General features: G+C 47.4%; 1 pseudogene; it reads left to right on the forward strand.

Moving 5' to 3' along the window:
• The first annotated feature begins 1,285 nt into the window (after positions 1–1,285).
• LOC119456781 (uncharacterized) lies at positions 1,286–24,097 on the forward strand (annotated as a pseudogene).
• Positions 24,098–24,769: the final 672 nt, after the last annotated feature.

Consider the following 24,769-nt stretch of genomic DNA (forward strand, 5'->3'; position numbering starts at 1 on the left):
CGCCAAGGTGCACAGCATCATCTACCAGTGGATACCGGGTCACTGCGGAATTTCGGGAAATCACAGTGCGGATAACTCTGCCCGATCGGCCCACGATGGTGCCCCTATTGTATCGATACCACGGTCGAGAACAGACACAGCCACAAAACATCGTTCCCTCGCAGGCGAGCTTACGCAGACTCTGTGGAACACCAGTGATTTCAGCAATGCACGCCTCCACAGATTGGATCCACATCTGCAACTCCGTCTTCCACCAGGGTTAGCACGAGCAGAAGCAACACTTCTGTGCCACCTGTGGCTCGGCGTGGCATTCACGAACGCCTATTCCTTCCGCATTAGAATGGCTGACAGCCCTGCTTGCGACAACTGTGGCTGCGAGGGGACAATCAAGCACCTCCTCTGTGACAGTCCCCGCTACAATGTGGCAAGAAAAGTGCTCGCGACTGCGCTTGAAAAACTGTGCAATGGCCCCCTCACAGAGGAAAAAGTCTTAGGACACTGGTCTAGACGGGCTTCGGTACTCAAGGCCTTCAGTGCTCTGCTGAACTTCTTAAGGGCTTGTGAATTGTGCGACCGGCTTTGAACGTTGTAGCGCGTAGGGTCGCGTTATTGCGCGAATTTTCTTACTTCAATTTTTTTATGCTCTGCTAGAGTACTGTAATGAGACTACGAAATGCGGAGTGTTTCAAGGTATTTAACGTGTTCAACTTATTTCGCGGCCTGAGTCATCGTCCTTTGGCACTGGTTTCTCGGCATGACTGGGGCAGGCAAATCGTATTCAGGGAGAGCTAGACACAATTAACTTCTGTCTAGCTTCCGTCTTCTGCCTATGGTACCCTTCTGAGAAGGGTGTACGCCGTATGTCAAACGGGATGCGGGTAGAGGGGGAAGCGGGTGAATAGCAGAGATTGAAACAAGGGCTAGCGAGAACGGAGGTAAGGCCTGCCCCCTCAATTATGGGGGAAAAGAGCAACTACAACTCACGGCGGCCCCCAGATTAAAAATAGATGAGAAGGACGGGCGCGGGAAGAACGAGTTTTGCGACTAGCGGCTGCTTCCGTTTCTCGGTAGAGCAGAAAGCCAGGGTAAAGCAAAGGGTTAGGTAGAGAGGGGAGCAGGCGAAGGAACTGCGTCGTGTAGGGAACTACGCTTAATTGCAATGCGGGAAGAACGAACCTGCGGCGCCGTGGTATACGTTCTCGGAATACTACTGCTACCTGCACCACACCGAGATTCGTATATACCGAGAAATTAGCTGATCCCCTTGCGCGTATACGTAAGTATCATGCATATGTCATGCCAGATCCTCGCAGGCGCCGACGCTGGTAAGCAAGACAAGACGCCGAGGCAGATTTCCCGCACGGTAGGCCGGGATTGTTTGTTAAAGGCGTGCCACATCTGCAGTACCGGCGCACTGTCTACAAAGAAGCAGCTCCGTGCTTTATACACCTACTTACAAATTGCTGCCGCTACTTGCTGCCACTTTTGAATCGTTTCCTTGCAGCGCAGCTACCCACCCTCGGCGGTTCCGACGGTCTTGGCTGTGCAGCTAGCGAGTATGTTACAGAAAAGCGGGGTCTGCCCCTTCACCCCGCACCGCCTTCGCAATTTGCCGAGAAACCGGCGCAGAGGGCGCAGGTCGGGGGGGTCGCCGCACTGTTCGCACCCTTTGTTCTCCCTTGGATGCTCCTCCTCATGTTATATTTATTCTGATTTACGGGGCCTATTACGAGCGGGGATCTCTACATCCTCTCCCTTTCGCCTCTCTCCTGTTTTCACGGCAAGTGCAGTGCAAGTTCGCCTCCACTCGTTCTTGGTTGCTCGCCCCTCTGTCAGAGGCTCGCCGCCATCACGAATGTAGGTAGCAGGGAACTCGCGTGCACGCCGCTCCCGTGTCCCCTCTGCGCTCACGCCACCGCCTAATTCATCTTCTCGAATAAATAACTTCTGGTCGGGCAGGAACCCACAACGAACGCAACCACATCGTTTGCAGGGAGGGGTGCGGTGTTTAAAACGCTGAAACTGAGAACTAGGAATATACGGGGATGCCGGGAGCGCTCTCGTTGGCCAATGTTGGCGATTAACTTTGAATTTAAACGTTTCGACGCTCCTGCTGAGAGGAAAGTCCCGAGTATACTTTTCTAAATCGAGTTCGTACTTGGGCGTGAATTAACGTGGGCCTAGATGAGTTACGGTGAAGCCGTTTCGCAGCATGCATTGCTCACAGGCTCGCAAATCAGGAACGTTTGGTTGTTTCTAGTCTGCAAGCTTATGCCGTACGGTAAGTGCATCCCTAGTATACGCAATAATGTATATTAACAAACCTTTTCATAGATTCGGTGAGGCGAGGAAACAACAACAGTGTTAATTAGGTCACTTTCCTAACAACAGAATTCATTCTAGGAATTGACCATTGTTTCCCGTTGCTTTGTTAGGCGCTCTGCGCGAGCATAACAAAGCGCGGTTGCGAACTTAGTTGGCGAACTTCGTTGGGTTGAAGAATTTCTTTGGTGGGGGCCTGCATCACAGTCTCCTAATCTCTCATCGCATTTGTGTGGGAAAACAGGAAATCGCTGCTCTGCTCTCCAGCTGGTGCACAAGATTCAACTTGCTTAGAAAAAAAAATTAAATTCACGAAAATGCGTGCTCTATTGTTCGCGTGCATATTTTAATGCTTCTAAAATGAAGAGTGCCCTTTTAGAAGTTAAAAGGAAAACCTCGTGGTCGTGTGAGAGCCTCGTGAAGCATACCTCACGTCGCGTTATCTTGAAAGCACAGTTGTACATTACATTTTTTTTTCGTTTAGGAATATTTACGAAGCTACAGTGACAAAAGAGCACTTGTTTAACTATTGTTACACGTAAAGGTACGTTTTGATCTTATAAAAACTTAAGTTATCTAAACGTAGAAAAACAAGCGCATGGAGGCCAAACGTTTCAAGGAGTTGCTTGTGGAAACCACTGGTTTAAACAGTTTGTTGAAACTCTGGATAGGTACGAAACGCCAAGTGGGATAACACACAAGCAGCGGCTTGACAATTCACCCTGTGGAAGGCGTAAAAACGTGCGACGATGAGCCCTTTCCGTAATATTTCACTTAATATCGTGCTAAAAAATAACTAAGATTTGCCACAGTATAGGAAACCGGCTTAGATCAGACCGCATTGTGATCGCTTCACAACGTTTCTAAAGGTCTATGGCGTTACCGACTGGAGTTTTGAGGGCAATTGGGTGGATAATGTATTAAAAAAGAAATCTGATGCCCTTCGTCTAGAGTTGCTTATTCAAGTTGTATGTTGCAATCGAAACACTCTAAACAGCATTGACTGACACAATCTGGAAAGTTGGAGTGCTATGTTGAAAGTGCTACTTGGGAATGGTGATGAACAGAAAAGCTTAAGTAAGCCATTTGAATGAACTTTCATTTACTGTGATACTTAGAGACCGAGAGACAAAGAAAACATTTATCGTTAACGAGTCAGGTGACTTCCTCCTAGGGTGGAGCCCTTAGTTCAGGGCCTCATTAGCTCGCGCCACCCCGCGTTCCCACTGGATTAGCCGGCGATGCTCTTGCGGGTCTAAGCTGGTCAGCGCTGTCTCCCAGGAGGAACGTGAAGGTGAAGGAATAGGGGAGTAGCCCGGAGGGTGTGAGCATTCTAAGGTGCAATGATATACTGTGGGCTTTGCTCCACAGTAGGGACAGTATGAGGGATATTGGGTGGGGTGGAAGAGATGAAGGTAAAAGAGGCAGTGGACTGAATTAGTTTGTAGCTGTCGCCATGCGACGGCATATTCTACGTTAAGAGATAGGTGTGGTGGGGGAAGTGTCTCTTGCTATCTCTGTAATGTTGTAGAGTTTCAGTGTAGTGCAGTGGTTCTGTCGGTGCGTCGTCTGGGTTGGACGGCTCTTCAAGTGGCACCCGGTGAGCGAGCTCTAGGCTACCGCATTAGCGCGTTCATTATCGTGGAGAGAGGCGTGTCAGGTGTCCAGACGATACGCACACTTCTTAACGCTGTGAGGTGTAATGATGCAAGGATGCGGTGTGTGGAGGGTGTGTCACCATCCCTTGTGCCAAAGTCCTGCACGAGGTTTGTGAATCAGTGACCACTGTGATGGGTCCATCCGGTGCCGGTATGGTTGAAGCGTGTACGATGACTAGGGTGATCGCAGCCTCTTCCGCCGTGCCATTGTCCTTAGTGTTGAGCGTGGCCGAAGCTATCAGAGTGTCTGTGCCATCTAGTACGACTTGACACAGGGCACGTCTTTGTGGATACCTGGCCACGTCGGTGTAAAGAACCGGTGTGTCCGATGTGTCATCGCCAAAGAGTCGAGCTAGGGCTTGTGCTCTTGCTTGTCTCCGGCCTTTATGACGGTCAGGTTACAATTCGGGCCACGTGAAGTTTGTTTCGAATGCTAAGCGCAAGAGGTTTGCGGTACACCTGTTGTTGCTTTCTTGGCATTTGGTATTCTAGACAGGATAGAATTATGATACTTAAAAATGTCATACTGACAATGGCTTGAAAAGTCTGCTACAGCTTTGATGAGTCTCACGAAACAGCTATACAAAGTATAGGGATGCTTTCTGAACTATCAGCTGTCGTAATTTCGGCGCTGGTCAGCTCTAGTTATTTAAGTAATACTCCACGAAACAAAAAGAAAAGAAAACCAGCGAATGTGAGTAAAAATACAAACGCGACATAAACAAAAAAAAAAAAGACAGGAAGGGCGTGAAAACGGCAAATTTTCTGAAAGATAGCACAACTTAAACGCAACACTACAAATTCCTGTCGTGCTTCGGAGACCTCGGTTCTCAGTAGCGACAAACCTTATGTAACATTCCGTTTAATGAAACATCATTGATCTGGCCGCCACTTCTACCTATTCTCTCCTCTTGATCTCCCATGTGCGCTTCTTCCTTCTCTTTCACGAGCGTTACACGTTATATCAAATTAAATGCTGCTAAAGTATTCTTGTGGAGTCCGGTCTTAATTGTTGCGCTGTTTTAGGATCGTAAGCATAGTAAATACATTTTTAGTGATGTCAGCTAAAATACCGCAAGTTTAGAAGCGATGACATTCACCGTCAACGCGGTTTACTACATTCGTAGTGAATGCCTTTCAAGTTGGATTCTAAACATTAACAGAAGTTTTGGAGCAGCTCCCTTGCGTTTTTCTCGGAGTTTTACATATCAATATCGGTGGATGTCTGTTTCTAAAAAAAGCAAAGCTTAGCTTTTCTTTGCGATCCTCGCCGGGTTTTCGTTACCGTGGATGCTACAGCGTATCTGTTTTGTTGCCGAAAAGACCAACCAATCACAGCGGAAGACGCGCGCGACGTCACCGTTGCTGGGTTACTAGAAAAATAGTGAGTTCTCTTACGCAAAAAAAAACCGGGAAAGTGGGTATTCTGTAAATGTCCATCTGGTGAATTGTCTATTTCGACCACCGCTGACTGGCCGTAACTGAACCCGTGAGGAGGAATCAAATTTTTAGCAGCAGATGAAATGGACAGGTCTCCTAGGTGAACCGTTACAGAATACCCCCCCTCCACCAGCTGTATTTATTACCTGTCCGTCAATCTATCAAAGCAGGCGAAATAATTATGAGTACGCGCAGGTTGCAAGGTGCAGGTGCAAGAAGGATGTAGAAAGGCTGCCCCTTAATTCTAAAACACAGTGACGACACCAAAGGCTGCAGCCAATCTTGTCCCATGCGGACCCAATTCATAATATATGCCGCTGAGCAGTCGGCTGCCTACTATCGAGCGACTTCTTAGCATGTACCAACACAGCGTAATAGAAAAAAAAAGGCACCGAGAATAGGCTAATTTATTAATATGCTATTTACTTCTGCGCTCTTGCTTCAGAGCCGAAAATGAGATGGCGTGTTTGACGCACAAGAACACGTCAGTAAAAAATGCTGAAACACAAATGAGAAACACAAGCAAACATCTTTTCGTGCAACCGACTACGAAGGGATTTGCTTTGTTGTAAGCCTGGCGTGGGGAATGAACGCACTTGCCCTTTTCCTATCCATTATATCGCGCTGACATAGACACGACAGCGCGCGGTCTTCTTTTCTTTTTCATTTCGTTACTGTTCTTAACCAAGTCGTATCATCTTTCTTTCCAACCTGCAAACACATGAAAAAAGAAATAAAAGATATAGTGATTCCTAGAAGTGATGCCCGCGGATCATGTACCGACGATTGTCTGTTTGTTCTCCAATATTCAAAGTTTCCGTCGGTTTGCTTTTTTGCCTGCAGTTTGCTGTACGAGTTGCGAAAGGTCTCTTGTTGGGTGTTATTACTGATTCCAGGATGGCTGCATGAGGGATGCCTGCGGAAATTGAGTTTTACTTACGTGCTGTACAGACAAATGCTTTCGAAAAATTTTAAAGCTTCGTGAGCTGAAACGTTTTGATTGTTATCAGACATTGTCTTATCGTGAAGCTTTGGAAGTGTGAACGCATGGTGATTGTCCCACACAGCCTCTAGAATTTTATGCTTGCGTGTCGAGCCTGTCTGTGGAAATTAGGAATTTTGGTTGCTTTTGAGCTTTCGGTACCTTTTGCAGTTATTTTTGCGTCCTTCATGGTCACAGATGAGTTATTAAAACAGCCTTTACAATTGCAGGTGCGATAAATATGCGGCTAAAGCGTTTTAACCACAGCAGCAGTAGTTAACAAAGGCCCGGATCGAAGACAGGTAATTTCCGCACGAAAAGGAAGCTCATTAATTCATTCATTTATTCAATATTGTATGAGAACAGCTGCGACTACCTCAGGTTCTGATCGTTTTTTTATAAATCATAGTCTATCTGGTCTCATTGCATACATATCAGCTGACCGAACTGCCTAAAGTAGTGATCATTTTCCTTTCTTCATAATATTATTTATTATCTCGGTAGTCTCTTGCGAAAGCCCTAGGGGACAAATGCTTCATTTTTTTCTCTTAAAGTTAATCAAACGCTTTTATTGTTTTCTTAATTTCAAAGCTCCATCGCGCTGCTACAATATGGGAAACGTGGTCCTCCAACGATAACTTCGAAAAGTGACTGTGGCTGTACTCGCCTCCCACTGGGCTGAAAAATAAAATAAAAGCACTGGCTTAAAGGGTACAATCTAAGCACATGCTAAACATGCGGCGTAAAGGCACTCGCAGTAGGCATAACGTAGCTCAAAGCAACAGTCATTATATTGTCTTGCCTGCTCTGCTGGAGAGGTAACATGGCTTACAATACAAACAGTAATGTTTCGGTTACCTAGTAGTAGTAGTAGTAGTAGTAGTAGTAGTAGTAAAAAGACTTTATTATATACAGAAACCGGATGGGCTCCTACCCCACTCCCCCAGAGGGGGTAGGAGGAGTTGTCACTTGTACAAAAGAAAAGATTAACATACATTTTAGGGAATTTAGAGCTGCACTCTCAGACATCTATAAAGAGAAGGCATCGCATGCTCCTTTAGTTTCTTCGTGACTGATCCTTTGTGGCCGACAAGAGTTATATTTAGCCCGCCGCGTAGTCTCGCTTAACCGACAATCGTCAATAACCGCACACATCAGTCACTCGAATACAAACGATAGCTGCCCTATTTTTTCCCTCGTCATTGCAGTGGCGTCTAGCCTTCACATCCTGCACCCGTTGGTGCCCAAATGGGTGCAGAACGGCACCGAGGAGGACTCGGTGGTTCTGGACTGCGTGTACAACGTGAACCACGAGGACGAACACTTGGTGATCAAGTGGTTCCTCAACAACGACCCACAGCCCATCTACCAGTGGATCCCCGAGCTGAACAAGCGGTTCGTGTCGAGTCGCCTCAAGGACCGCCTCAACCTGGAATACTCGCTCACCAACGGCTCACTACTACTCGCTCAACTTGGTGCGGCCCACCACCGAGCTGAGCGGCCGGTACTCCTTCCACGTCATGTCGCTCACGGGACAAGACTCCGAGTCCAAGCTCATAACGGTCTACGGTAGGTGGAGCCTCCGACGCAATGTGGCTTGTCTTGGCTGTCAAGCGCTTTTTTACTTTTATAGGTATATTTGGCTAGGTTCTGACCAAAATTGCGTGCGTCGACAGGGTGTGTAGAAAAAAGTCCCGTCGACAGAGGAAACAGTGAGCCGATCCCGAAGATAGTGCAATACCGGGTCGACCCGCGGCGGAGGTAGTCTACCCACCAATCCCCAAATTAAAGGGGATGAAGAAGGATTAAGGTGGATTAGGTTGGATTAAGTGTTATTAAATTGATTAAGCTAGATTAAGGTGTATAAATGAGGATTAGGGTTGATTAAGGTGGATTAGGGTGCATTAAGATGGATTAAGGTCGACTAAGGTGGATTAAAGTGGCTGAAGGAGGTTTAAAGTGGGTTAAGGAAGACTACGGTGGATTCAGGTGGATCAAATTCGATTATGGTTGATGGAGGAGATTAAGGTAGATTAAGGTGGATTAAGAGTTAGGGTTGATTAAGGTGGTTTAGGGTGCATTAAGACGGATCAAGGTCGGCTAGGTGGATTAAGGGAGATGAAAGAGGATTAAGGTGGATCCGGGTGTCTTTGTCTTGATGCTTTGTCTTGATGCTTCGCTGGTAGTCCTTCTTCATAGAGGGGAAAGGCACTAAGCTTTCTTAGAAGGCCGAAGTTATCAAGCAGTAGGCATGCATCACCGACCATCGGTTCACCATTAGTGTACTCGAGTCAGCTAATCTGTCGTGCCGCCTAGCTAATTACTGAGGTTGCAGCATAATGTAACAGTGACACTTAATTCTCATTATTAAAAATATCAACGAATTAATTTTATGATCTGTGTACCTGTGCATCAGATGCCGGGTGCGAAATTTACGGTGGCTCGTGATTAAAGAAAGACGAGCGGTGCCATAAACGGGTATTTCAAGGCCGTAGACGTTTATTATGGTCATTATTGTTATTAGGGTCGTTATTATTGACATGTATGGTCATTATTTATTATGGTCATTATTTATTATGCTCATTATTACGACAAAACTGCCACAGAGAAAAAAAGAAAGTTATTGTGGTCCTGAATTCTCTTATAATGACTGAAAATAAAACAACATAAAATGCAAATACAAGGACTGAAAATATGTTTTCAGCTGTCTCTTATATGTTGTCACAAAAATCCATTTAATTTATTACAAACATTGGCCTACATAATGCGAAAAAAAATTAAATATGCGGCGACAGGCGAACACGTATACCGGTAAAGTCGCGGGCTGTCGCAGGAAAACAAAAAACACCGCATATTCCCGAAGGGAATGATAATGAGTGGGCGAAGCACCGGGGGATCATTCGGGTAACCGTGAATTCCCCGTACATTGCCCACTCGAACATGCAAATGAGTGACAACACATGTGTACAGTATATTCAATGTTGCTTTATTGGTCGCATATGGTATTGAGGTGCGGACTTCATTTTGCCTTCATTAAGACTGCCATGTGATCAGTGCAGCAGCACGGCGACGCCGGCAAGCGGACCCAGAGGCGGCTAGAGAGCGGGAAGCGGAAGCAAAACGCCGGAAGCGTTCTCTACCTGAGGTTGGTGGCACCGATGCTCGGTTGAAGCGCGAGCTTCGCGAGCCCTCAGCTCTCAGTCCGCTTGCCGGCGTTGCCGTACTGCTGCAGCTTTGCGAGCCCTCAGCTCCATGTCCGCTTGTCCGGCTTTGCCGTATTGCTGCAGCTTCCCGCGCCCTTGACTCCGGGTCCGCTTGTTGTTTGCGTCGCCGTGCTGCGGCAGCTTTGCGAGTCCTCGACTCGGCTTGCAGTTGAGCCGTCACTCTCGCCTTTTCATCCATAGCGGGCGCGCCGTTATCAGAAGCGACCGTTATCATCCATGGCTGAAAACAGAAAGAAAGCGCGCGTCGGGAACGAGCGCCTATGTGGCCTTGTGCACCGCTGCGCCTCCAGCGGACTCCATGCAAACCAGAGCTACGGACGACGACGACGAGTGGGGGGACAAGGCTCGGCCATAAGGTGCTTCGCCCCTAAAATTGACACCCGATGTCTTATCGTAGCATTTTTAATCGCTTTCGGAACGCTAGCCTGTGCCGGAGCGTGCCAGCCGCTCGTGCCTCGCGTAGACGCGAGCGTCTACGTAATTCTCATGCGACGCCGATGCTGCTGACGCTACAGAGCCCCCCCCCCTCCCCCCCCCCCCAACTAGAGAGGAGGAAAGTTCGACGAACGATGAAAAGTCCACATGACGTGGCGTGTACTGGCATCCCTTATGCACCATAAGGGATGCCTTGATATGCCCGTGAAAACGTTCAACAAGTACATTGGACTGCGGGTGGTAGGCAGTCGTTCGAAAACTTGTCGTTCCGAGTAGTTTTAGTAGCTCGTTGAAGACTGCTGAGTCAAACTGCCGACCGCGATCGGTAACTATTGTGGATGGGCAGCCGAACCTTGCAATCCATGTAGACACGAAAGCTGCTGCAACAGTGTACGCTGAGATGTCAGATATAGGTGTAGCTTCTCGCCGTGTATAGCGGTCGATGCATGTCAGCAGGTAGCAGTAACCTTTCGAAGGTGCGAAAGGGCCGACGAGGTCCAGGTTTACGGTGTCAAAAGGAGCATCCGGTGGAAGAAAAGACTTGGCAGGCGGAATGGGGTGACGCTGGATCTTGGAGCGTTGACACGACAAACAGCAGCGAACCCAATCGCGAACTTGCGCGTTTAGCCGAGGCCAAACGAAACGACTGGAAAGGAGCTTCTGTGTCGCGCGTATGACAGAATGCGACAGGTTGTGCACGGTTTCGAATAGACGTCTGCGAAGGGATGCCAGAGTGTATGGTCTAGGTGCGTCCGTAGAAGTGTCGCAGACGACAGACGTACCATCTGGATTCACAACGATGTCCTCCAATTTCAGGGACGTTGACGAATTCCGGAATGCACGAAGTTCGGTGTCGTCACGCTGTTGACTGGCAAGTAAGTCGACATCGATGATGAAAGGCCCCGACATGAACGTGGAAACGGCATTGGCACGACTCAGAACGTCGGCTTGAACGTTGTCGGTGCCCTTGATGTGTCGGAACGTTGTTGTAAACTCAGAGATGTAGGAAAGGTGTCGACTCTTGCGGGCGAGTAACAGGACGCCACACGGCTCATTGCGTGCACAAGGGGCTTGTGGTCTGTCAAGACAGTAAATGCACGGTCTTCTAGGAAATGTCGCAAATGTCTGATAGCCAGGTAAACGGCGAGTAATTCACGGCCGAACACGCTGTAGTGGGACTGCGCAGGCTTCAGTTTCTTGGAGAAAAAGGCAAGTGGATGCCACGCATTGTCGATGAATTGCTGCAGAATGGCACCAACGGCGGTGTTTGAAGCATCGGTTATGATGGCAGTGGGCGCATCTGGCTTTGGGTGTCTGAGCACGTGGCGTCGGCGAGCGCAGACTTGATTCTTGTGAAAGCGTCGGTGGCCTCTTCAGTCCACTGAAGCACTTGTTTACGTTTGTTTACCAGCAAAGCATCTAGCGGAGCCATAAGTCGTGGGCAATCGGGGATGAATCGGTGGTAGAAATTGACGAATCCAAGAAATTGGCGAAGCTTGGTGAGTGTGGTCGGTCGGGGAAGGTCTTCAGTGACGCGAATGTTGGACGGCACTGGTCGAATGCCGTTACGTCGACGATATGACCAAGGAACTCGATTTCCGGTTGACCAAATTCGCTCTTGGCGGCGTTGATGACAATTCCTTCACTGGCAAGGCGTGAGATCCACCGCAAGGGGTGAAAATTTTCTTCTGCGGAAGAGCTTGCGACGAGAAGGTCGTCAATGTATGCAAAAACGAAAGGCAGGCCTCGGGTGACGGAATCAATGAATGAAACGCTGAAAGGATTGGCCCGCGTTCCGTAAGCCGAATGGCATGCGGAGAAATTAAAAAAGACCGAAAAGACCGGTGATGGCGGTCTTGGGAATGTCTTCTTCAGCGACCGGTAGTTGATGATAGGCGCGAACGAGATCGATCTTAGAAAAGATCGTCGCACCATGCAATGCTACCGTGAAGTCCTGAATGTTCGGGAGAGGGTAGCGATCAGGAACTGTAACGTTGTTTAGTGCTCGGTAATCACCGCATGGGTGCCAGTCTCCCGTCTTCTTAGGCACCTTGTGAAGTGGTGATGCGCAATTACTGGAGGAAGGGCGGATGATGCCAAGTTGCAGCATGTGTTCGAACTCCACGCGAGCGATCTTGAGTTTCTCCGGGGACAAACGCCAGGGTCGGAAAAAGACTGGTGGGCCGGAGGTTACGATGTTATGGCAAACGTCATGTTGCACCGGTTGTGTCCAGTCCGGCAGGCGCATCAAAGTGGGAAACTCGCGTAGGAGCGCGGCGAAAGGTTCGTACAACATGGCAGAAATAGGCGCGATCGGCGATGTGCATGATGATGGGACGTCGGGAATGGATAGCTGGGTCACGGAGTCGATGAGACGGCGTCGTTGAACGTCGACAAGGACTCCGTAGTTGTGCAAGAAGTCTGCTCCAATGACTGCACGACGGACTTCGGCAACCGGGAAAATCCAGAGCAACGCTCGTCGAAGGCCAAGGTTTAGCATGACGGAGCGTGACGAGAAAACTGGAATCCTGGTGCCGTTGACGGCTTGCAAAAACGACACAGGTGTCGCTTTTCGGTCGGAGCGGCGGGCGGGGAGAATGCTGACGTCAGCTGCTGTGTCAACTAAGAACCGTTGTCCCGTAACTCTGTCCGTCATGTAGAAAAGGTGACTTGTGTGTTGGGCAGGACCACTCGTCGCCGTTAGAGGTCGGCCAGCCTGTTTCCCTGCCAAGCGCAGGAACGCCGACAGTGACGAAGCGTCGTTTCTAAAACTGCGGTGGTAGTAGCAAAGGCCAGACGTTGTAGTTGATGTTTCATCGCGGGTGCCCGTGCGTCTTGATTTGCTGGAACTACGGCTGCGTGGGCGACGAGATGACGTGCGGCGATGTTCCGCTCCACAGATGATGCGTTCCAGGCGCTCACACAAGTAGTCGAGCGGAGATTGCGCTGCTGAAGAGCAGGGAAGGTATTGCAGGGCGGTTGTGTTACCCGGAGACGATGGCGTGGCTGCGATGGTTGGGGCACGGCCGCTGGATAAAAGAAAGGTGTGGCCTGCCGCGTCGGGCGCGTTGCAATGGGAGCGAATGTGACAGCCGTAGTTGCATTGTCGGCCGCTTGGCTGGGCCGAACGGCGCTAGTCATCGGCGAAGGAGCGCGCCGTCGGCGGGCACGCGCGACGGCGTTCCAAGCGCGTTCCTGACGCATTTGCTATGCCGAAGCCAGACAACAGCCCCCGACGTGTGGCGCCGCGGCGGATCACATCGTTTTCGATGCACGCGGCAGGCCGCACCTTTTTTTATCCAGCGGCCGTGGTTGGGGTAACTACTTCCACGACTTTGAAGGCCAAAGCGGCAAGTCCACTAAGATCCATGGTAGAGGCGGTCGCCAGGACCATCTGCACGATAGCTGGGAGTCGTTGCAAAAACAATTCGCGCAACAGCGTGTCATCGATAGATCTCGCGTTGTCTCCGATAAGCTGCCTCATTCGGCGATGAAGTTGACAAGGGCGTCGGTCGCCGAGTTCTTCAGCGGACAGAAGGTGCTGGATGCGAGAACGCTGTGAAGCTGCTGTGCGCTGTAGCAGGGCTGCCTTGAGATCGTCATAGGCGGCGGTAGACAATGGGGTGTTCAACAAATCTGCTACTTCGTCAATGGCCGCGGGCGAGAGCACTGCAACGCCATAATGGAACTTTGAGGCTTGAGAGCGAATACCGGCGACTTGAAATTGCGATTCGGCCTGAAGAAACCACGCCGAAGGATGCTGCTCCCAGCAGTGTGGGAGGCGGATGGTGATGGCCGAACAGGAGCGCTCACCGCGTTCGTCGGAAGGGTTCTGGCCTTGAGCTCTCGTAGCGTTGGTCTGGTCCATGGTCGTCTTTACCACAGGAGCGTATGGCAGCATCACGTCCGAGGTCACCAAACTGTGGCGACGGGCGACCACGTAGACCGGTAAAGTTGCGGGCTCTCGCAGTAGAACAAAAACCGACACCAGATCTCTTAGCGTAGCATTTTTAATCTCTTTCGGAACGCTAGCCTGTGTCAGAGTGTGCCAGCCGCGAGGCACCGCGAGCGTCTACGCAATTCTCATGCGACGCCGATGCTGCTGCTGCTACAAATAAAAACTATAATGGTAAATAAACGGCTGGCGACATTAGTGACTTCTCTAAAGCATTATGCGGCATTCTTAGATATATTAATTTAGCTTAATTTATCAAACAGTTCGAGTAACGTCCTCAATCTACATTTCTGAAGCACGTTACTTGCTTGCTATTGTTATCAGCCGTCGCTTTTCTTGCACGTACACAAGAAAGCATGCTAGAAGTAAGCTTTGTATGTTGTATTGCGCATACCTGATTAGCATTATGTACGCGTAGTGAAAGAAACATTAGTGCATCTGTGCTGAACAGAGGGCAAATTCAAGAACCTTTTCCTGTACAAGCACTGTAAGTGGCACAGTACCAGCACAGTAGAGCCTGCGCCTCGGCCGTCGTCTAGTGATCGCACTTTTCAGCAGCCCACTCGCCAACCGTTCAGCCCATAACCAGCCACGTTATGGTTAACATGCCGGCCTTCTATCTTTAGTTTTTTCACTCTCTCGCTCTCTGGAAAAACCAAAACAGGTGCGGGCTAGTCTTGTGAAGCTGAAATGGGGCTAAATTTTAGGAATCAGAAATCAATCAATCAATCATAAACTTTATTTTTCATAACAATGTGCATGATTCTAGGGCATTGGGATAAAAGTCGGCAGAAGCGGCGAATTCACTAGTCCTAATCGCGAAGGTAAATCATAATGGTAGGAGGCAGTACAAATTAAAAAAAATAGAATGGCAGATACTGAGACATCTGTATCAACACACTTCAATCGCCAAGTGACCAAGAGAAGCTAAGCATTAAGTTACAAGAAATAGAAAAATGGTGCTCCACATGGCAAATGGTGCTATATCCGGACAAGTCAGTAATCATGTCCGTCACTAGAAAGAAAAATGTAATGAAATACCCTTTCATCATTGCAGGTAACGAAGTTAATAGAGTGCAACAGCACAAGTACCTCGGTTTAACCTTTACTTCCGACCTACGCTGGAATACGCACATAGATAATGTGTGCTCCAAGGCTTATCGGGTAATTTGGGGTCTGAGCCGTAACATCCGCAATGCAACTCCCGATGTAAAATTACTCTCCTATATAACACTGGTAAGACCAGTTATTGAATACGGAAAAATTGTATGGGATCCCTACACCGCATCTGATGTAGCAAAAATAGAAGAAGTGCAGAGAGTGGCTTCCCGTTTTATATATAATAAATATCGCCGCATATATTCACCGACCGCGTTATGTAAACAAGCAAACCTTGAAACTCTTGAAGGCAGAACAAAGGTTGAAAGGATGAAGTTTCTTTTCACGCTGATTCACGGTCACTTTAAGTTTAATACAACGCAGTACTTTACAGTTCACCCCGACCAACCATCTAGACATCGTCACAGTATGTACATTCCTGTGCCACTCTCTCATAATAATTGTTTTAAATGCAGCTTTTTTCCTCGAGTAATTAAAGAATGGAACCAGCTGCCTAACTCCATCGTGAGAAGTGACTCTCTTGATGTCTTTATTGATCGCCTCGTACCATTCGTACACCACAGCACACCTAGACAATAGCACAAATCCCTACCTCAACTTGTGTATTCTGTAATTCAGCTGCTTTTTTTTTCTAGTCCAGTACATTTGTTTGTATATTATGTCGGATGTAGTTGTTGAGCTTATGCCTATGTATACTTATGTGATTTTCTTCCACTCCTGTAATAGCCTGCAAAGCTGTCAGTATTAATAAATGAATAAAATTAATGAATTAAACTATAAAGAAAGCAAAGAAGAAAAAAATCTATGAGCCAGTTATCTCGAAAGGTGAGTACAAAAAAGGAAAACAAAGTATTGTCATGACGACGTGCACAGAGATTTCGCACCAAAAATATCGGAAAACAAAGTAAATAAATTTTACCAACGTCAGGTTCAATTAAGGAAGGAGAAATTGACCTAGAAAGGCCTTATTTATCACTTGAGCATGTATTATGAGTAGCAGAGGGAGTACATTCATTAAGGTAGAAGTTTTGTGCATCAAAAATATTCAGCAAGCTGTGAAGTAAGCGATGCGCCATTTGTCCTCCATAATTTGCGCGTCTATGGGGCACAAGCCATAGTTCCGGGTGCCGGCGTTATAGGTTATAGGGCGTCTCTCAAGGTTCGCAAAAGCAGATAGAAACCTGCTTTGTTTTAATTATTTATATATATGAGAGCTAGCTGATAAGAACATCTGTGAATTTCTGAATACCAAGTTTTTTTTTTTGGATTGGGGTTTTAAGGGCCAATTAAGCGAACGTCGCAAATGAGGCGAGCAATTTTTTTTCTGTAAAACAAAGAAATGGTTAGTGTTAGTGGCAGATGTAGTGTCCCAAACAAGAAAGCAATAACTGAGGTGAGTGATAAAGAAGGTTTTATAGATAAGCATCTCGAGAAGTGCCTCCTGCAGAGTGGGCACCATCGTTAGACAACACACGTAATCCTTTGTAGGTATCGCGCTTCTGTGGTGTTACCCGCTTTTTCGCAGCTTCCTTTACCGCCAAAACCTTTCACATGTCAAAGCAGATAAAAAAGAAGTTTGTAGCAACATCAATGTTTTATATTGCAAGCTACGCATGTTTCGCACTACATGGCGTCTTGCGAACGAAATTTTGTTTAGAACAGAACGTCTGCAGGTGACAAATGCAGAATATGAAAAAAATCTCTACAAATCGTTGCTTACTTTCTTGAAAAAAATTTATATAATGAAAAAAAGAAAAGAAAAGAGAATAACATGAGTGACGAATGCATCCCGTTTATGGTGATTAAAAATTGTTGCAGCAAACTAGAATGAATTGTTGGTGTAGTTTGTCTTGCGTTGCACATGATGAAAATTAGCGCAGCACAAGGACAACGCACACAGCCTTCCCTTCCTGTGTGCTTTGCCTTTTTGTTGTTCTAAGTTCAGCATGAGAACAGAGCAAACGACTGGACAAGTGATACGAGCAGGACCGAAGCGCTGACTAGCGACTAAATTATTTTCGGAGTCGTACACTCATAAAAAGACAGATAAGCGACATGCGATTAGTTTCTGATATACTTTAAGACTTTTAATAAAACTATTTTTAGAGTCAGCGCTTCTGTCCTTTTTGTATCACTTGCTCTGTCGTCAGCACTTTGTCATTTTGAAGAGGCTCGTCTCTGTTGACCAATCACATCGACGCTGCAGAAACAATCTCTCCTACGCTTCTCAATGGTCTACTCCCGAATAAGTGGGGGCAACGTTTTTCATGTGTCGATGAGAGGTAACAACGCGGGCGGCGATTCGTATATGTCGTCGCAAAATGTGTGCAAGCTGCTTGCGAAACCAACTTGTGCGCACCAGCAAAGAACGTTACATCGGAAATGAGTCTATGCGGCAACGGCAGTGGCTGCCATACGTGTAGGTGCTACAAGAGTAGTGTTAGAGGGGACGTGTCATCATGTTGCTGCCTAAACTCGGCAGCCCTATAGCCGGAAACGGCGTCCATTACTCATTGTTACTCCATTAGAGACATCATCACTATTCGCGAAACCGGGACACGCTAATCGAGCATGATTTATAACCCCGGCTCGCTGGGAGCTGCCGCAGAGCGTCGTTCGAGGAGTACGCGGGGACCTATTTTGGTGGAGGTGACACTTGGGTGGGGAAAAAGAAAAAAAGGAAAAAATTAAAGAAAAACGAAAGGTAACAAGAAGGCCAGGACTTTTCTGTTGCTTTAATTTTTCTTGTGGAGAGGAAATCCCACTAGTAGTATGTATCACTCGTCGCGTCCTAAATCTGCGTCTCCGGTATTTTGCAATGGAGTTGTCATGACACATGTCGGAACTTGTTGCGTAGGCGCTTTGTGAATATTCGCTACTGTAATCATGTGACCGAATCGTCGTCTATTTATGCAGGGTACATGCAATGAACGCTTGCAGGCTTTGGTGCACAGAGATCTTGTAGGTACTGCTGTGAAAAGGCTTCTCTTCGCCCTTTCTGGTTTCCGAATGCGCAAGAAATGCGTAATAACTTTTGAATGCGTAAGAACGTTTTACTCGTAGGCCACCACATTCGAACACATGTGGGTCGCTCTCACTGGGATGCCCTTGAACCGACTGGAAGAGAGTTTGCTGAAGTCCAAAGAAAAAAAAAGGCAATACTCGGCGCACAGAAAAGGATCTCGCTAATTCCTGTCGAGCTGCCTTTTATGACAAAAATTATTTGAAAAAATGATGAGATCAAATTTTTGTCATTTTATTCGAATGTTGTGAGCGGAATACGTCAGGATATCATAGATTTGGTTTGTCGGAGACGTCACATGGAACAGCAGTACCTGGAAGTAAGTTATGTGAAGGGAAATTCCGAACGGACTCTTTAATGTTGAGTGTTTCGACATTGCAGCTGTTGGGCAATTATTAGCTGGTGAATACGTATAAGTAAAAAATAATTCTGTTCGCACCATAATGTTACAGAACTTTGGTATAGTTACTTATTATCAATGCGACCCGCAAAGATTGAAAACAGTTACACGCAATTATAGTGCATTTTCGTCTACCGATGTTACCACCATCACACGTGAATCACATTCTACCTTTGAAAATCGTAACGAGCTGCCATAGTCTCCTCGTCTATATCCGCTTCGTTAGTCCTAACTTCGGAATACCAAAAAATACACACGCTCATCGCGTACTTCATTTACCTGCGCCCATTGAACTTCAGATGCTACTTTGAGTAAGCTTGAGCGCCGATCCCCCGTAATGCTCCCCGCCCAAATAAGTTTCTCACGGGCGAAGCTTTGCTCTTTCCATCGCATTCGGCTCGCTTTCGACTCGAAAAGCGCGTACCTATGGACAGTGCAGCGCTTACTGCGATGCGGCTAGCGCGCGTTTCCCCCTCTCCTCTCCCGCCGGTGGCATGCGCGAAATGGCGTTCAGAGTAATTAGCAGCAGGAGCCAGGTATTCATTAAAGAAGCGCCGTTCAGTGGTGCAGCAGCTCCGGCTGCTTATTCCCAATGGCTTATTAGCAATGCGTCCAAAGTCCAGGAGAGCGGTGAAGGAAAGCAGGGGCCGTGTGCAAAATCAAGCTGTCCTCACTGTGCCTCTCTACGCAAAGTGCCAGCCTCATAGAGTAAGGGGGGGGGGGGGGGGCGGAGTGGAGCAAAAAGCAGGGGAAGGTAAAGGGTGGATGGAGGAGTCATCTGCGCACATACCCAGCGCATGGTGCGAATGCATTGAATAACCTTCGATGCAGCTGGCATTACTAATCCAGGCACGTAATGAACTTCTTCTAACGTCATTGCGTATGGCTTAGCAGCGCTGCGTCCACGCGTTAGAGAGGGAAGGCTGAAGGGCGCCAAGTCTCCGAACTTTGCTATCTGTCTTTAACTCATTAAATATCAGTGATTTACGTATAAACGATGGAGCATTTGGGAACCTTTTATTGCGAATAAAATATAATAATAATATAATATTATTTTTAATAGAAGAAAATGGTAGAATGAAATGGGGGCCGGAGTGGGATAAGACCGGAACGTGATCAGTTAGAACCATTACGTAGCAGGGGATAGTACGGTAAGCAATAATCCTCCATTAAGAAATAAGCAGTCAGGGAGGCTGCTTCATTTCAGAACATAGACCATCTATCAGAAGAACAAGCAACATGTTGAGGAAAATATCGGCTACGTTCATTGCTTCCTGAAGATTCAGTATTTGTCTACATAGCTACAACTATTGCGTAGGATTAACGGCGCCATGCTTTATGCCTGAAGGCACTGTGCTTCTATAGCTACTACCCGCTGTGCACTGGTGAAGTCTAGCGGATCGTTAAACGTGAATGAATTATGTTAGGACGCAAGAATGTCAATGACCTGCCGTGGTAGCGTAGTGGCGTAGCATAGCCTAGCATAGGAGATGGAAAATTTCAAGCAGACTTGACGGAAGCAGCACACTGTGATTTCGGCACGTGCCACCTGTTTACATTTGCGAAGTATTCCGTAAGCGTTAACCAACTAATTTGTGCTTCACGGGCTGCTTTGCAGCTAGTTGATTCATGCAATGTTTGGCAGAACAGTCGATTGGTTTGAGACCACCATGAATAGAAAAGACACAGCATGACGCAGCAGGCTCGAGAGACAGAAAGGCGTAGCCCTAGCATACAAGGATACAGAAATGAGTGCTAGCAGGTTCCTGAGCTAGCAAGCGCATCGCGTCTTGGGCTAAACAGCGAAAGCCTACGCAAATGTTACACAAAGAAGGTCGTACGGCAATATACGCGATGTTTTCTTGGTGTAGCATTCAGCTGCTTTTCTATTTTACCCAAGAAGCCACACTTAAGCGTCCTTCGGCGTTCAACCTCGCGCTCACGTACACTTCACTGAAACACTTTGCGTATTTTGTTATCAACAGCAGCTCCTCCCAAGAGGTTTGGCTTCACTTTCTAGCGGGTGTCGGCGCATGTGACGAACCTGCCATACGAAGTGGATGGCGTGTTCCCGCAACCGACGTTGTTCCTGTACCTGAGCAGATGTCGGGACCACGTGTCACGACCCATGGCCTCGGCGCCAGCGAGATTGGCTCCTCTAATTCTCGCTGGAGGTGCTGCCGGCCATCATGTAGACGCCTGACGTATGCGCTGGACAGCCGCACGCTGGACGCGTCCGGTCACATGGAGTACGTGTTCGAGTGTGCGCTTGCCATCCCGAAGACCACCTTTAGGCAGCAGCGGCGGCTAGAGTTTGAACCCGGTAAGGAATGCGCAATAAGAAACAAGGAATATTCCATTAATAACTGCACAATAGAGATTGAGGAACCATCAACGATGCATAATGCTTTCGTCATGAGGCCACGTTCTAAATATTGCCCAGTCATAGGGGCTTAATATGCTAAACAAAGCCGGTGAAATCACAAGTCTTGCGAGAACGTCATATAGTGCATGATTACACTAATTTTCTACCGTGCAAGACAAATCGCAGGAAAAATTTTTGCGCTAATATTGCTAACAATTTGGTTAGAGGCGGAGGCAGCGGCGAATGTCAATTTTTATTGCTTATGCTGTGGATCGAAATTGGATTGTAATTCTTTTGTGGGCTGCCTTACTGCAAATAGGGGAGGAACTTTTAATGAGTTTAACATTCTTTGGGAACAAACCACAATTTATTGTGACTGTCTAATTGTGTTCGTGGCCAATCCCGAATATTGTGCAGTCTAAAACAGCTGTAAAAGCCGCAAGGTGATACGGTGCCACCGTGAGGTGGTACCGGTGGTACCACTAGTACCACTGGTAAGGGGTGCATTCTCGCATTCTTCCCTTGTGACAACTAGTGTTTTGAAACGTTGTCGTAAGGAGGCCAGACAAATCACTAGCTAGCTAGATAGATAGAAAGTGGCTGAAGTACGCTAAGAATGCTAATCGCATTAAAGCGAAAGGACGGATTCCCTTGCAGGCCCCATGTTCTAGCAACTCGAATCACGCAATTTTCGCGGACTTAAATGTGCACATCTACGCTTACATCTGAAAATTTGCCATTTTTTACACGTGGAATTAGGCTGAGGTTATGCTTCGGTGCCGAAAATATGTATAGCTAGAAGCTAGAAGGCGTTCAGTCGAATTCGCCAAGACACAACAGAAGCCGTCCAAGCTCCGACACGAGAAGGTAACTATTGGTAACAAATCATACACGTTTGATCGTAACAACCAAAAGGTTGTCCCTCGTACTTTAAATGTCTAGGCCCCAGCAATGCTAACTCCAAGAAGAATTTCTTTTGCGCTTGTTTTTACTAACATTACAAGGGGGCATTTCACCGACGCTTGACGCCCTCAGTAATCTTGCCGACACAACAGAGTGTGGTCTAATCGTAATTGCTGAACTATGGCTTGACTCTACAGTAGAAGACTCTGAAATACCGCCATTTTTTCCTAATTTCAATGTCTTCAGGCATTATCGAACTACCAAACGTGGTGGCGCCGTATTCATTGGCGCACATAAGGACCTTCAGTGTACTGAAATTAAGACATCGTGCTCGCTAGAAATTCTGTTCGTCCTGTGCAGTGTCTCTTACCCACCCACAATAATCGCAGTCTGCTATCGCCCCCTTAGTAATCATCCTAGCATTGCTGCAGAAATCCACGAAACATTGCATTCGGTAACTGAATTACATCACCACTCTCCGATGTTACTGTTCGGTGATTTTAACTTTCCCCCCAATGAACTGGACTAACCTGACATCAGCAACTTCGCAACACAGTACCGAAAGCGATTTTGTTAACTCATGCCTAACCTTTCGATTAACGCAACTTGTCACAGAACCTACACGCCAAAGTTTTAATTCTTCTAACACACTCGACCTCATTTCTACTTCTGATCCTGACAAAGTATGTGCAATGACGCATCTGCCTGGTCTTAGTGATCATTCCATAATCCATGCATCGTACTCCTGTCAGCTTACACAACCTACAAAGATAACCAAAGTGATCAGACTGTATGACAAAGGGAATTACTCGGCAATTCACTCGGAACTTGCACATTTTGCTGCTTCATTCCACACCAGTTTGTTTATGCGTTCTGTCGACACTAACTGACTGCTTGTTAAAAACAAAATGCTCGATGTGTTCGCAAAGTACGTACCCGTTATCACCCTAACCAAATAAACACTTATCCCCGTGGTTTAACATCACACTAAAGCGTATTAACAATAAAAAGAAAATGCTTTTTCGCTCGGCTAAACGGTTCAACAACGCAAGCGTATGGAATAAATATTACCTTGCAGATAAAGAATTCGAAGCTCTAGCCCCCCCAAAAAATGCACTTCTTTTTTTCAAACGCTGCCGACTATGTTAAGAAATAACCCCCAAAAAATCTGGAAGGTTGTTAACCCTAACAAGTCCCAGCCATTAGCTCTGTTTAATGAACAAAACCATCGTATTCCCGATCGCAACACTGCTGAGCAAATTAACCGTGCTTTTTCTTCCGTCTTCACAATTAAACCTGCTAAAGTATTACCTCGCTTTCCTTATTTGGATCATGCAGTCATGCCTGATATTACCTTTGGTCCTTACCGCATTGAGAAACTAACTGATTCATTAAAACTTACATCATCGTCTGGTGACGATGTAATCAAATGTGAGCACGATGTTATGGGCTATTTTTCAACAGTCATTGTCATCAGAAGTGTTGCCGGAAGACTGGAGAGTAGCAAGATTGCTCCTGTCCCCAAATAGGTCCCCCATCGTTCTACCATGGCTGCTACATAAAAAAAGAGGTGTGGCCCGCTGCGTAGCGCCGAAACGGCGTCTCGGGCCTAGTTTTCCTCGCGCCCGCTCTGGCGCCGCTGCTCTGGTACAGCCGTTCACGGAGAAGCGCTTCCACCGCCGCGTTGGTACGCGTGACAGTGACTCTAATCAGGCCGTAAATAGCGAGTTTTATAGTTGCGCATTACAGGTTGAATATTGAATTCAGTATTACAAGTGCCGATTACACCACATATGTGAAAAATCTGCCGTAGGAGTGCCAATCTTTTGTAGAGTGGGCCTAAATGCTCTCCATGAAGGCTGCCCGCTCGACTCACCCGAATTGAAAAGAAGTGCTCTATTACGAATAATTGGGAGTGGATTTACGTATTTCTTCGAGTGAGTGATGCAGGCACTGAGGCGGGTGGCGAAAGAGCCCTGACGCCTTTTCTCCTGAAATTTAACTTTTCCTCTATGTCTATGTTCTCTGCAATCTGACAAGCGCGGCAGATTGGGCAGGTTAGAAAAGATGCATGACTTCAAATCTGGAGCGCGTAAAGAAACGGTGGCGAAATAAGATACGCAGAAATGCCAAGCGCTTGTTCTGTTTACCATCTTACGTGTGCATTTGTTGTTGTTTTTTTTCTTTTTACGTGCTGCTAATATTCGATCTTGCCCGTCTTTCTGTTGGCATGTCTCTCCAAACAGCTCCACTGACCCCGCGCTTGGCATGAAACTCACCTTGTTAACCCTCTCGTGCGCCCTACTCCCCAGCAAGAAAAAAAAATTACGCCATCTTCCCGTAGGGGAACCCTGAGTAGTATGCGAAGCAGCCATGCGGTCGACTCAAGGTAGTTTATATTCAGCTGTATAAACTTGGACATGCAGCAGCACCAGCAACGCGCAGAACTTTTGTCGACGCCGTCGGCGTTTTGCCCGCGTTCGCACCTAACGCACGCGGCTTTGGTGACTGTTGCCGGTGCTTCCGGGGCGCCTACCGTCGCGCCTCTAACCTAAGCTGCTTCGCATTATCGCGCGCGGAGCCGCAGGTGTTGCCATTTGTTGCGCAATCCGGAGAGGAGAGGAGCGTCGGAGAGGAGAGGAGGAATGCCGAGAGCAGAGCAGATGAGACAAGGAAAGGAGAGGAGGGGAGGAGGATGCGCATGAATGCCCGGAGGAGAGGAGAGGAGGATGCGCATGCGCAGTAGGGGTGTGGACGCCACACGGTGGAGTGAGTGACATAGCCCCGACCGTAAGGTGCTTCGCATCTAAAATAGGGAGGAGCTCGAATGTCATACATGCACTTGCGCACCGCGTCACAGCGCGTCATCGGCGCCATAGTTGTTTACAATGGCGTGTGTTTCATGTCATATTATTGCAAATTAACATGTCACAGTAATATGAAT

Source organism: Dermacentor silvarum, chromosome 6 (genome assembly GCF_013339745.2).
Source record: "Dermacentor silvarum isolate Dsil-2018 chromosome 6, BIME_Dsil_1.4, whole genome shotgun sequence".
NCBI classification, from domain to species: domain Eukaryota; kingdom Metazoa; phylum Arthropoda; class Arachnida; order Ixodida; family Ixodidae; genus Dermacentor; species Dermacentor silvarum.